The 12,674-nt window shown below is 38.8% G+C and overlaps 1 pseudogene; it reads right to left on the bottom strand.

The window, feature by feature from the left end:
- LOC130857589 (reticulon-3-like) overlaps nucleotides 1-10,563 on the bottom strand; it is a 68,647-nt pseudogene extending 58,084 nt beyond the window's left edge.
- Nucleotides 10,564-12,674: the final 2,111 nt, after the last annotated feature.

Genomic DNA, 12,674 nt, shown 5'->3' with positions numbered 1-12,674 from the left:
TGCCTAATGATGAGGTAGGGGAAGCTGTCACAACTTCTATTTATCTCTTATTGTGTTACCAAATATTGAGACAATCAGTATTTGCCAAAAGAATTTGATAATTGTGTAAGGCCAACTTGGTATGTATCAGTTTGCAATGTCATTAAATGCCTACTATGTTTGGGATACTGTAGCATGATCAAGTCCCTGTCTACAGAGAGCTTTTAGGTTGACTGTACCCAGAGTTATTTTAAAATGCAACAGTACCATTTCTATTAGTAAAGTGGGAAAAAAATTTGGATGCCAAGATCACACATGCCAGCAGAGTGTGGCCTTGTTTATAATACTGAGGTTGTGGTCAAGGTGAATACACAAATCCCCTCACTCGCTTGAGAGCAAGGGCTTAAAGAGAAACTAGCCAAAGTGTCCATGCAATTTTTAACTGTAGTGATCATATTGTACCTTGGTGTAATGGCTTTAAAATACGGCCCCCAAGTTTCTGTCTGTCCTTCTAGAGGTGGGAGGTCTGTGTTCCTTCCCCTTGAATCCTTATGAATTATGATTGCTTGGCCGATAGAACGTGGCAGAAGTATTGCTCTTCCAGTTTCTTAAAATATGACTTTAGAAACTGGCACTGGATCTGGTAAGATCCAGGACCAGATCTCAAGAAATCTGGTTGCTTCCACTTCCTATTTCTTTGGATACTTGCTCTTAGGACCCAGTCTCCACACTATCAGGAAACCCAAGCCACCCCATGGAGGGGCCCACATGGAGAGGAACCGATAGGGAGCATCAACTTATCAGCTCTGTTGGAAGTGGATCGTTCAACCCCAGTCAGGCCACATGGAGCAGAGGTGAGCTGTTCCCACTGCAACCTGCCCAAACCGCAGACCCTTATGCCAAATAAATGATTAATTAATTAATTAATTTACTTATTGCCTGTGTTGGATCTTCGTTGCTGTGTGCGGGCTTTCTCTAGTTGTGGCAGGCGGAGGCTACTGTTTGTTGCAGTGCATGGGCTTCTCATTGAGGTGAATTCTCTTGTTGTGGAGCACAGGCTCTAGGCACGTGGGCTTCAGTAGTTGTGGCACTAGGGCTCAGTAGTTGTGGCTCATAGGCTTAGTTGCTCCGCGGCATGTGGGATCTTCCTGGACCAGGGATCGAACCCATGTCCCCTGCATTGGCAGGCAGACTCTTAACCGCTGCTCCACTAGGGAAGTCCCTAAATGATTATTACGTAAGCCACTAAGTTTTGGGGTGATTTGTTATGCAGTAATAGAAAGCTGGGACACCTGGTAATCCCTCCAGCTGTGAGAAGAGGCTAGTAGATTCCTCTAAGCACCAACCCATCTATTTTTCCTGTTCCCTTGTCAGTCAATTCCTTTGGAGGCTGTATTTATATTTCTCTTGCTGCCACATGAAAAGTTTACTTGCTCTTTGCCTGGCTTCTCCTGACAGGAATCTACAGCAGACAGAACCTAAGCTGAAGCAGGGAATGGGTGTAGCATCTTTAACACCAGTGGAAGTTTGCATGATCTATAGTTTTTGTAGGGGTGCTTTTGGTAAGTGAGATGCAAATATGTTGACTTGCAAAGCTCCTTTTGCTTTCTGGTTAGGGATCTTTAAGTCATATGACTGCTGATTCTTCTGGTGTGGACTTCTCTTCCAGCTCTGTGAACCTGTTTTAAGAGATAGAGCCCTGAGATGAGAGTTTAAAGACATGAGCTGTTGCTCTGCCACCTACTATGAGAATAATCAAGTCATTTGACATTTCTCGGTCTGTGGCAGGATTAAGATGCTTAGAAGACCTAAGCATTGAGCATGTCATGACAACATGACCCCAGGTATAACTATCAGCAAATACAACAAAATTATGATTTTCTCTACCTTGTCTACTTGATGCTTTTTTTTTTGAATTACCAATTGTCAAATTTGCTTATTTTTGTTCTTTTGGTGTCCCCAATGAGTCTACCTGTGGGTAACCATTGTCTTGCTCTCAATTGCTTCATCCATAAAATGAATAAGTAGATGGGTTGATCTGTTAAATTTGTTTCAGATCTAAACTTTTGATTCTGAAAACTGATTCTGAAACTGCTTTTATTCCCTTTCTTTTGTTTGCTTTGTTCTCTTTTTTTTTTTGCCCTTTGCTTTAGCTTTATTGAGCTGTAATTGACAAGTCATAAATTGCACAAATTTAAAGCACACAATTTGAAAATTTTTGACACATTTGTACACCCATGAAACCATTGCCATGATCAAAATAGTAAACATACCTCTCATCCCTACAAATTTCCTTGTTGTCTTTGGTAAGCCTTCCCTTCCACCGTTACTCACCCCAGCCACCAGGCAACTATTGAGCTAGCTGCTTCCTGTTACTATAGATGAGTCTGCATTTTCCAGAATTTTATACAAACGGAATGATAGGGTATGGATTCTTCTTTTTCTGGCTTATTTCACTCAGCATAGTTATTTTGAGATACAGCCATGCTGTTTCATGAATCAGTTGTTTATTTTCTTTTAGTTGCTGAGCAGTATTCCATTGTGTAGCTATACCATGATCTATTTATCCATTCACCTGTTGATGGACGTTTGGGTTGTTTCCAGTTTGGGGCTATTATGAATAAATCTGCTATGAACATTCATGTATGAATCCTTGTACAGACATATGAGAGTTCCATTTCTTCCATATCCTCACCAGCATTTTGTATGCTCATTCTTTTTAATTTTAGTCATTCTAATAAGCATGTGGTGGTATCTCCTTGTGGTTTAAATTTGCATTTCTCTAATAGCTAATAGTGTTGAAAATCTTTTCACATGCTTATCTGCCATCAGTTTATCTTTTTTGGTAAAGTATCCAAATCTTTTGTACATATTTTTTAATTATTGAGTTTTGGGAGGTTTTAAAAATGTATATGTATTCTTGATAACAGTTCTTTGTTGGATATACAATTTGCGAACATTTTCTCTTACTCTGTGGCTTATATTTTCCTTCTCTTAATGTTTAGTATGCTCTTAGAGAGTTTTAACACATGTGAGTTATTTTATAAATTCTTTTAAGTTCAAAGAGGAGCATAGGTGAATCTGGAACGGACAAGGCATTAGCAAACAATTCTATAGTTTGGCATTGAAAGCCTTTTTTGTATAATTTTCTTTAGTTAGCACTTATTGACTGACTTTTCTGTATAAAACATTGCAGTATAAATAAGTATAGTGGTAAGTAAAGTTGAAACTTGAATTCTGGGCCCACAGCAAACTTTTAAAAACAGTCTCCAGTTTAGAGAAAGCCCTTACTTTCATGGTTCTCACAGTATCATGTCTGGTCTGCAGTCTAAGCTAAAGGCCTATGCATACTATCTGTGTATCTATACCTGTATCATAATCCATATCTACTTATATTTCCATATATGTATGTGTGACTTGCAAAAAACAATATAACTTGCATTCACATTCAACTTATGTCTTTGGTCAGACATAACCATTGTGGAGACTGTTATAAACTTAGAGGTAAACTATATGAAAATACATGTCACAAAGCCAATGTACTTTACTCCACAGTAAAAACATGGATCTTCCTTCAGGCCTTTATCCAGACAATTATTTATAAAGTAAGATAGATTATAAGCAGCGAGGCCAGCATGTGGAATAACAGTTTACAATGGTGGGAGGAGAGAGAGATAAAATACAGGTCCAAAAACTACAATGCACAGAAGTCTGGATTTACTTTGTATAGCTACAGTAAGCATAAAAGCATGAATTCTCCAGAGGACCCTGAGTCATCAAAAGTTTATAATTTATTTCAGAAATAGTTGGAATAAAATATAAGTTCTCAAAAGGAATAAAGTTTTAAGGAACATATAATTAAATTCTTGATAATATAAAAGAATTTATATTATGATATAACCTGAGGTTATAAAATGTGTAAGACTTTTAAAGAATGGAGTCAGAGTTCTGAATGAGGTTAAGGTAGAGAGTTTATCCTGAAAATGCTTCTGCTTTAAATATTTGAAGTATAGAATAGGAAGATACAGTTAATTTTAGGTGAGAAAGAATCCCCTATTAAATGGATTTCTAGTGGATATTGAATGGATGGTAACAGTAATTGAAAAGGGGTATTCTTAAGCAACTAGTGATTAAACTTCATAATATTAAACTTTTTATCTAACATTAGAAAAATTTGATCTAAAAATTTAAGAACAGATAGGATTTCCTTCATCATTTGTTGTTTCCTCTCTTAGAGCTCATTAGTGCTTAAGAGCATGGACTTTATAGAAACAGCCCGATAATCTGTGTGGGAGTCCTAGCATTATCACTGGGTTGGCTTCCATAAACCCCAGGGTTCTCATCTGCAAAATGGAGCTAGAAGTCCCCACCTCAGGAGGTAGTGGTGCAGATGGCATGAAAAGCAGATAAAAGGCTTAGTCCAGTGCCTGGGCCAAGGTTTCAAATAATAAATATTAAATATTACAATTATCATTATTGTTTCTTCTAGGTAAAATCTGAAAGTGAAGAAGCATTGGAAAATTCAGTGCTTGGTGTTAGTATCCTATAGTTTGGAATTGAAGATTGAAACCAGGTTTTATTTTCATCTGTTTTTGTTTCTCTGATTTTAATAATAAAACTTGCGGAAGCTCCGAGATATAACTGACCACTTTTGGAGGATGTCTCTTGGTGCTTTGTGTGCTCCATCTGGACTGCAGCCGTTATTCTACCTCCTTGACAGACGAGGAGGTCACTGAGGTTAAGTGTTCTTCACAATGACACCCAGGTCGATGGCAGAGTTAAAGTATGCCCCAGGTCACATAACTCATTCTCTGTTCAAGAATCTTCCCTAATCCCTGGTGCCATTTGGGAACAGTTTCAAAGGCATTCCAACCACAGAATCATGCCAGTGCACTGGTTATCAATTATTTTGTTGATCCTTTAGCAAATCCTCAAACTGATTTTTTTGCCCTCCTGGGACACAAGTCACAAAGCTGACCTTAACCGCTTTGGCATCCCCCCTCCCCTCCCAAGGCACACAAAAGAGCAATGCGGGGCTGGTGATTTATTGTTTTCCCACGCAGGTCATGCTTGAGCCCAGACAGATAGAGAAGATCTGTCTTTAATGAGAGAAATGTACCATTACTTGGTCATAAATTCAACTTAATGGTAATTTTAGTAGGGCAGCTTGCCCAGGGTTTGTAGAAACACAAATCAAAAATCCCAAATTCCAGGCATATCCTCCTAGAAACTCTTTTGGCAACTGCATTCCCTTTGCTTTTTAAGGAAATCAATTTCCCTAGTTATAGCCCCTAGTTGCTTAGGGTAGATTTGCACAAGGTCTAGAATCACTGTGGCAGCAGAGAATAGAGTGCGTGGCATGCTGCTCAAGTTATTTTTGCCAAGCATTAGGCCTTGACTCCAGTCGTCAAGGAGGCACAAGTGAGCAGACGCACAGATTCGGTATACAGCCCAGAAAAGTAGTTCTCAGTAAGAATATTCAGGCAACTCTGTCTGAGGAAATGTTTTACTTTATTTTTCAAATTCTCACATTCTTGGCTAATTCTAAACTGACTAATACTGGTCATTATCACTCTCAGATCTCAGAATAAGTTTTTAATCCCTGCAAAGTTGACTTTGAGTTGCTGGGTTAGAAGGATATACAGAGTATATCCAGGCACAATGCCACCAGACACCGTGTCAGACTCTTAGAAATAGACTTGAATGTACGCTCTTGTCTTGTATCATATCCTGTGCTCACTTCCGTCATAGCAACTAGCATCTCCTTTTGGGCTTAATTATTCGTATGTGTTGCCTTCTACTAGACTGTGTGCTCCCAGGTGCAGGATGATTCATATCTGAGTGTGTTTCTCTAGTTTTTAGCTCCATGCCTGACATGTGACAGATGCACAGTTAACATTTGTTGAATGAACAGGAGTGTGAATGAAGGAAGTTCACGCCTTTCTGATAAGGTCTGACTTTTAAGTCAGGGAACCTGGTAATGACCATTTCTTTCTGTCTGGTATGGTGTACAAGGCTAGGTGAGACAGTGCTCTGCAAGACAGTAGAGGGAAAACAGAAGTGAAGGTAACTGCTTTTCATGGTAGAGCAACTGGAGTCTGTTAAAAATATTACTTCATTCATTTGAACAGATATGTTTAGATTGCCAATACAGCTAAACCATTAGTGCCAGGAACTGAAGAATATTCCAGATGACTAGAAATCAAAGAGCTTGCAATTTAGTTCTAAGATCCAAAGTGTAATCTTATCATAAATTATTATTTTTTTCCTGATAGCATAGATCTACCCAGAGAAAAGACATGAAATTCTAGTTCTCCTTCTCTGATTTGGTTTTATAGGTGGGTCTACCTACACTGCTTTCCTCAGGTGTAGAAGGGAGTTTAACTGCCACTTTACTTGTGTTGCTACTCAGACATCTAGCATGTGGGAAGGTCAGGTTTAGAGCAGGAAGGGAGTCCTGGGACACCCAGGCGATGGTGTGTTTGGGTCCTTATAATCCTGTAGCAAAAGTGGAAAGTTATCAGATTGTTCACCTTCAACTTACACAATATTGTATGTCAATTATATCTCAATAAAACTAGAAGAAAAAAAAAACCTTAACAACAGTAATAACAAAAAGGCAGTGGCTTTCAAGCTTGAGCAGGTATGAGAATCACCAGGAGGCCTTATTAGGACACAGATTTCTGGCCCCTACCTCCATAATTCCTGTGTCAGTAGGTCTGGATTAGGATTCTGGAAGTTGCATTTCTAACAGGTTCCCAAACAGTGCAGATGCTGCTGGTCCAGGATGAGCTGATCTAAAGTAAGCCCTGATACTTACCTGCTACCAAGTCTTATTCTCCTATTCTCTTGTATAACCCCACAGAGTGATTCTATTTGTATGTTTTTTGTCAGGGCAGCCTTGGACTGGGGTGAAAAAAAATCAGTTTGAATTATTTTGTAGCCATGGGTGAGTGACTAGGCAGATTTTTCGTGTTGGATATCTTCCTTTTGCCATTTAGCCCATGTATTTATGGGCTGCATCTCTTACCATTATTTGGGAATAAGAATAATGATGATATGAATGAAAGCAGCACATAAATCTTTTGTTAACAGCGGGATGCGCACATGTAAAGTACTTTACTCATACCATTGGCCTTGTGTGAATACTATGTGAAATGATGAATTTAACATTAGCCCTTGGATTCTTGCTTCTTTCCCTCAGCTGCTCTGACTAGGAAAATAATTGTAGCTTCAGTCTCAATGGGGATATATCTGCCAGGTCTTTCTGACTTCTAGATAGCTCCTGTAGTCTGGCCAAACTATCTGGCTTTCTGATTGTACAGTTTTTATAAAGAGAAAAAAAATATTTTCCTGAGAATCATTTTAAATTATTTTCTCCCCTTAAGATGAAAGGTTTATCTAAAAGGCCGAAGGAACTTCATTCAGGACTCTTCTCCACTCTTTGTTGTTTCCCGTCCTTCCCTGACCCCACCCACCCCTCAGACAGCCAGGGATTTAAAAATATGTTGGAAGATTTTGATGGTGTCTGCTGAGTAGAATTACATTCTTCTATGTAACATTCGGACACCAAGCAGAAAGATAGCACAGTCTGTCTAGCTCTTTGTAATTAGTTTCACGATATTGTTTTAATTGTGGCACAGCTTAATCACTGGCTGTGCACAGATTATGCCACATAGTTAAAATAATTATGGGGATTTGATAAGATAATGCTTTGAATTCATATAATGCTTCTTTTCCAACAGGCTCCACACTTGAAAAGGAGAGAGAGCAAAGAAGGACAAAGTACAGCCATTCGATGCCAGGTATGGTCATTTTCTGAACCTTGTCAGGGCTGGCCAGGATAATACATATATACCCAGGAAGCATTTTATCTGGCACCCAAGGATTCTGAAGATAGTGTGAAATGATACATATCTTGTTTCCCAGCTAATACTTCATACAGACTATACAACTAGTAACCTAGGCAAGCCTGTGTGGATGCATTAGTTCTAAATCTAATTGTTTGTTTACATAACTGATGGCTACTGGCTCTATTAGCAGTTCTTTACCTTCAGAAGAGTGCAATCTGATCAGAAAACTTTCTTAGAACTACTATACAAATTTGTATGGTTGATTGAACATTCATTCATTCATTGAAAGTAGTACGCCCACTATGTGCCAAGTGCGGTTCTAAACTCTCACAGTAAACAAATTAAGCAAAATTCCTATCCTCATGGCTCTGACATTCTAGATGTAGGAGAACTGACAATAAATAAACAAAATAATGATTTCAGATATGATTAGTCCTGTGAATAAAATAACACAAGGTTGAGGAACAGAGTGACTTGAGTGGGGAAATTCTAGATAGATTAGCAAATATATTTTTCAGAAGATGACATTGAACAGCGTCCTGATGGTGAGAAGGAATCAGACGTGTGAAGGTATGGGAAAGGGAATTCTAGGTGTAAGGAAGGGAACCTGTAAGGGGCTGAGTCTATGATGAGCTTAGTGGTTCTGGGGAAAACAGGCGGGGCAGAGGGCCTGGAGGAGAGTGGTAAAGGTGGAGTTGTTGGAGCTGAGAGAGGCAGAGGCCAGGTCAGGGGACTGTGGTTAAATTTTAAGGTGAGGGTAGGTCGTAGAGGGTTCACGTTGCCTGATTCACATTTTTGAAAGATCACGCTAGTTGAGATTAGACTTTATAGGCAAAAATTGAGATGGGAAATTCTAAGGGATGCAAGACTTTTTTTTAAAGACATCTTGAGTTTGAGTTAGGTATTACACATAAAGTGTGGAATCTAATAGATGGTTGAAAATGTAAATCTAGAGCTCAGGGCGTAGGACAGAGTTGGAGACGTCTATGTGGGAATCCTTACTGTACATATATAGTATTTATTGCCTAAGCTGGATCTTGGGCAGGTGGAGAGATGAGGTGACATAAAGGAAGTATACATCATTGCCCTACACTAAAAGAGATTTTTAAAATGTTATCTTTTTTGTGATGTGCATAATGAATAAAGAAGGTAACACAGAGTGTGACTTTAATACAATTTTTTTGCTCATTTCTTTGTTTAATAGCAAACACACCAAAAATTAGATATTCAAATAAGTCTTATTTTTCAAAGGAGCCATGTTGAGGGGTGGGGGGGTGTCAGGGGAGTGGCTCTAGCCAATTGAACTTGCTTGGAGTGATTGGGGCTCCCTTTCATTTTATTTTTTAAAAATTAAAAAGAAATTTTCTTTGAGTGTAGTTGATTTACGTTAGTTTTAGGGGTACAGCAAAGTGAATCAGTTATACATGTATCCACTCTTTTGGGGGCTCCCTTTTAGATTTGCTTTTGCCACACAAGAAAGCCTTCTTCATAAAACTGTATGTCATTTTTGATTAAAAAAATAGAACTAGCTTGAAAATTTATCTGCTATTGTATTTATAACAACAACAACAACAGCAGCAGCAAAACTCTATTTCACCAGAGGGAGATGATGTGACACTACTGATGATTTTAAAATGACTTTGTCATTTGCTTTGGCAATTCTCAGAATGGTGTCTGGATATGTTTGGAGCAATAAGGCGATGATTGGAATAAGTACACAATCTCCCATGTGATAACTTTGAAGGAAATACTATTTATTTAGATTTGAAGTTTCAGTTGTATTCATCCATTCACTTATTCACTCATGAAAACAAAAATTTATTACCTGCCATGGTCCAGGTGGTTTTCTAGGCAGTGAAAAGGCAGTTACAAACGATAAAAAGAATAAAACAATGCTAGCTTTCAGGACTTCATCTTTGACCTGAAGGATATCTTAGCCATCAAAAATATCCCACTTTTGCAAATGGCTCAATTAATCCATTTATTGAAACAAAAACATTCAAATGAAGGAATAAACTCTAACTTTGCCTTTGCCTTCCTCACCTGTTTTCTTCTTCCTGTCATATTTCCAGAAACCTAACTCTCAACCTCTGAGTTTTAAGTCTAAACTGATCTGTTCCTGTGTGCTATAAAATTCCTCTCAGACATGGAGCACCCTTTTATTTTTCTTTCTCCCCCAGTTTGTTACTAGAAGGTGTTGGGAAATCTCTGGGATAAGGTTCTAATATGTTAATTTGTAAGAAGGTGTAAATGATTTGATGCTGATTTACTACAGCTTGAATTTTTATTTTAACAACAGAACAAAACAGACCAAAGACATACGTCTGTAACAATGGAAATTAAAGCGTTTGCAAGTAATAAAGTGATATAATTCTTGGCTGAGCGCCGTCTCCCTATTTCTGAAATCAAAGCTATACAGAGTGCTTATATTGCCAATCATCATCTCTAGGAAAAAGAAACTTTCAGTTTCCCCCGATGCTACTATTTCTTTTTCTTTTTAAGGGAAATTCTGCAGTCCTCCTGTGCCATGTAACATACTAGCAAGACATCATAATAGTTTTGCTGGAGTAAAGGGCCAAATTTTGCCTTGGCCTTTGTTTAGCTGGAAGGTGCCTAGCACTGAACTGGGGCTCTCCACAACCATAGCTCCTTCAGCCTTGTGCAACATATTATTACAATCAGCTTCACTTGTTCCCAGTTCTTTCAGCATCTGTAGTGGCAGCTGGCACATCTCCCACTTCATCAGGAAGTGCATTCAAGGGTATCCTGCTAGAAAGTTCCTCCAGCAAGCATTTCTTCATATTGCAAAATGAAGAAGCAAGGTTTCAGTTGGAGGTATTCATATCTGGGGTCAAGTAAGGTAGAGTAAATTTGGGGAGATCTTCCATCATCAAAGTACCTTTATCATGAGCGAGACTAGTAAAAAAAATCCATCCTTTTTTCTAGTAGACTGGCATTCCTTTGACCCTGGTTTTAATCAGAAAAGGGATGAACAGAATTATGCGATTGGCACTGCCCTTGTTTGTTTTCTAAATTCTCGGAGAGAATTGCTCTCATACCATGGGTTTCCCTCAAGATCTACAATTCTGATTTCCATGGTTCAGCTTTATGTGGAGTTTTCTGTGTTTTGCCTTCGGATACCCGTGTTTCTCTTTCCAGCAGTTAATAGGAAAATTCCATTGTGTCGGTTGTGATGCTGCTCTTTTTTCCTGTGAAAACGACCTCTATTGTCCTCTACCTGCTTTTACCTCCCATATCCTGCACTAATGTGTAATTACATGTCAAAGAGGGTGGTGATGATGACCAGCATATGTCAGAGATGTTTGAAAACTGTTCTGGTTAATTACAAAGAGCTATGGCTTAAGGAGATTTAGCTCATGTGAAAATAACTGTGGCCCAGAGATCTAACTCCTCATCAACGTTTTCCCCCTTTGAGAAGAAGAGCTTTGGGACAACATCTCTCAAGGTCATTCATTTTTATCTTTTAATTTCTTAGTATGCCTGTTGTCTGGTAATCAGCATTAGAGCCAGCAGTATTGCTAGCCTTCAGCAGTCTTTGGCAGATAATGAAATAGATGTGTCTCTTGAAAAAAAATTAATTGAAGTCTATTATATGTAAGGAAGCTAACAATTACTGAGTGCTTACTTTGTGTGAGGCAATATGCTAAGAATTGTCACATGTATTATCTCCCATCATGACATCTCAATTTTTCTGTTTATTACAGTCATCCTTTGGTATCTGTGGGGGATTGGTTTCAGGACCCCCACCTTCCCCAGCAATACCAAAATCTGCAGATGCTCAAGTCCCTTGTATAAAATGGCATAATACTTGCGTATAACCTACACAATCCTCCTGTATACTTTATTTATTTTTATTTTTTTATAAATTTATTAATATTTATTTATTTATTGGCTGTGTTGGGTTTTTGTTGCTGCACACGAGTCTTCTCCAGTTGCAGCGAGCGGGAGCTACTCTTTGTTGTGGTGCGTGGGCTCCTCATTGTTGTGGTGCGTGGGCTCCTCATTGCCGTGGCTTCTCTTGTTGCAGAGCACAGGCTCTAAGCCCATGGGCTTCAGTAGTTGTGGCACTTGGGCTCAAGAGTTGTGGCTCATGGGCTCTAGAGTGCAGGCTCAATAGTTGTGGCACATGGGCTTCGTTGCTCTGCGGCATGTGGAATCTTCCTGGAGCAGGGATTGAACCCGTGTCCCCTGCATTGGCAGGTGGATTTTTAACCACTGCACCACCTAGGAAGCCCTCCTCCTGTATACTTTCAATCATCTCTAGATTTCTTATAATATCCAATAAAATATAAGTAGTTGTAAATCCCATTTAAATTGCTATGTAAATAGTTGCCTCTGTGTGGCATATTCAAGTTTTGGTTTTGGGAACTTTCTGGAATTTTGGCCGGGGGCGAATGTTTTTGATCTGCAGTTGGTTTAATCCATGGATGTGGAACCTACAGGTATGGGGAACGATTGTAAGTGGAATATAGATTTTATTGAGTTTTATTCAAATCTGATTTTTATTACTTGGGTCTAAAATGTTACCTATGTAGTTTTGTGCTTGAGGGAAAGTGTATTTAGTGTTCTAGAAAAGCAACAGTGGTAGTAAATAATTTGGAATTAAACTTGTTCATGACATACACAAACAAATTCAAAGTGCACATTTAAATTGCAGAATTAGGGCTGGTCAATATAACCAGAGGGAAGTAAGCGCATGGGGCAGTTTCATGAATTTGGTACTATGATAGCCATTAGGATTATTCCTCAGTATTTCCAGGCAGTGCTTTTCTGCCATATAACATATTAGCAAGCAGTCCTTGTAGTTAGACTGTATTTTCC

The sequence above is a fragment of the Hippopotamus amphibius genome, chromosome 7 (genome assembly GCF_030028045.1).
Source record: "Hippopotamus amphibius kiboko isolate mHipAmp2 chromosome 7, mHipAmp2.hap2, whole genome shotgun sequence".
Classification (NCBI taxonomy): Eukaryota; Metazoa; Chordata; class Mammalia; order Artiodactyla; family Hippopotamidae; genus Hippopotamus; species Hippopotamus amphibius.
Note: the sequence above shows the minus strand (reverse complement) of the source record. Positions and strands in the feature narration are given on the sequence as shown.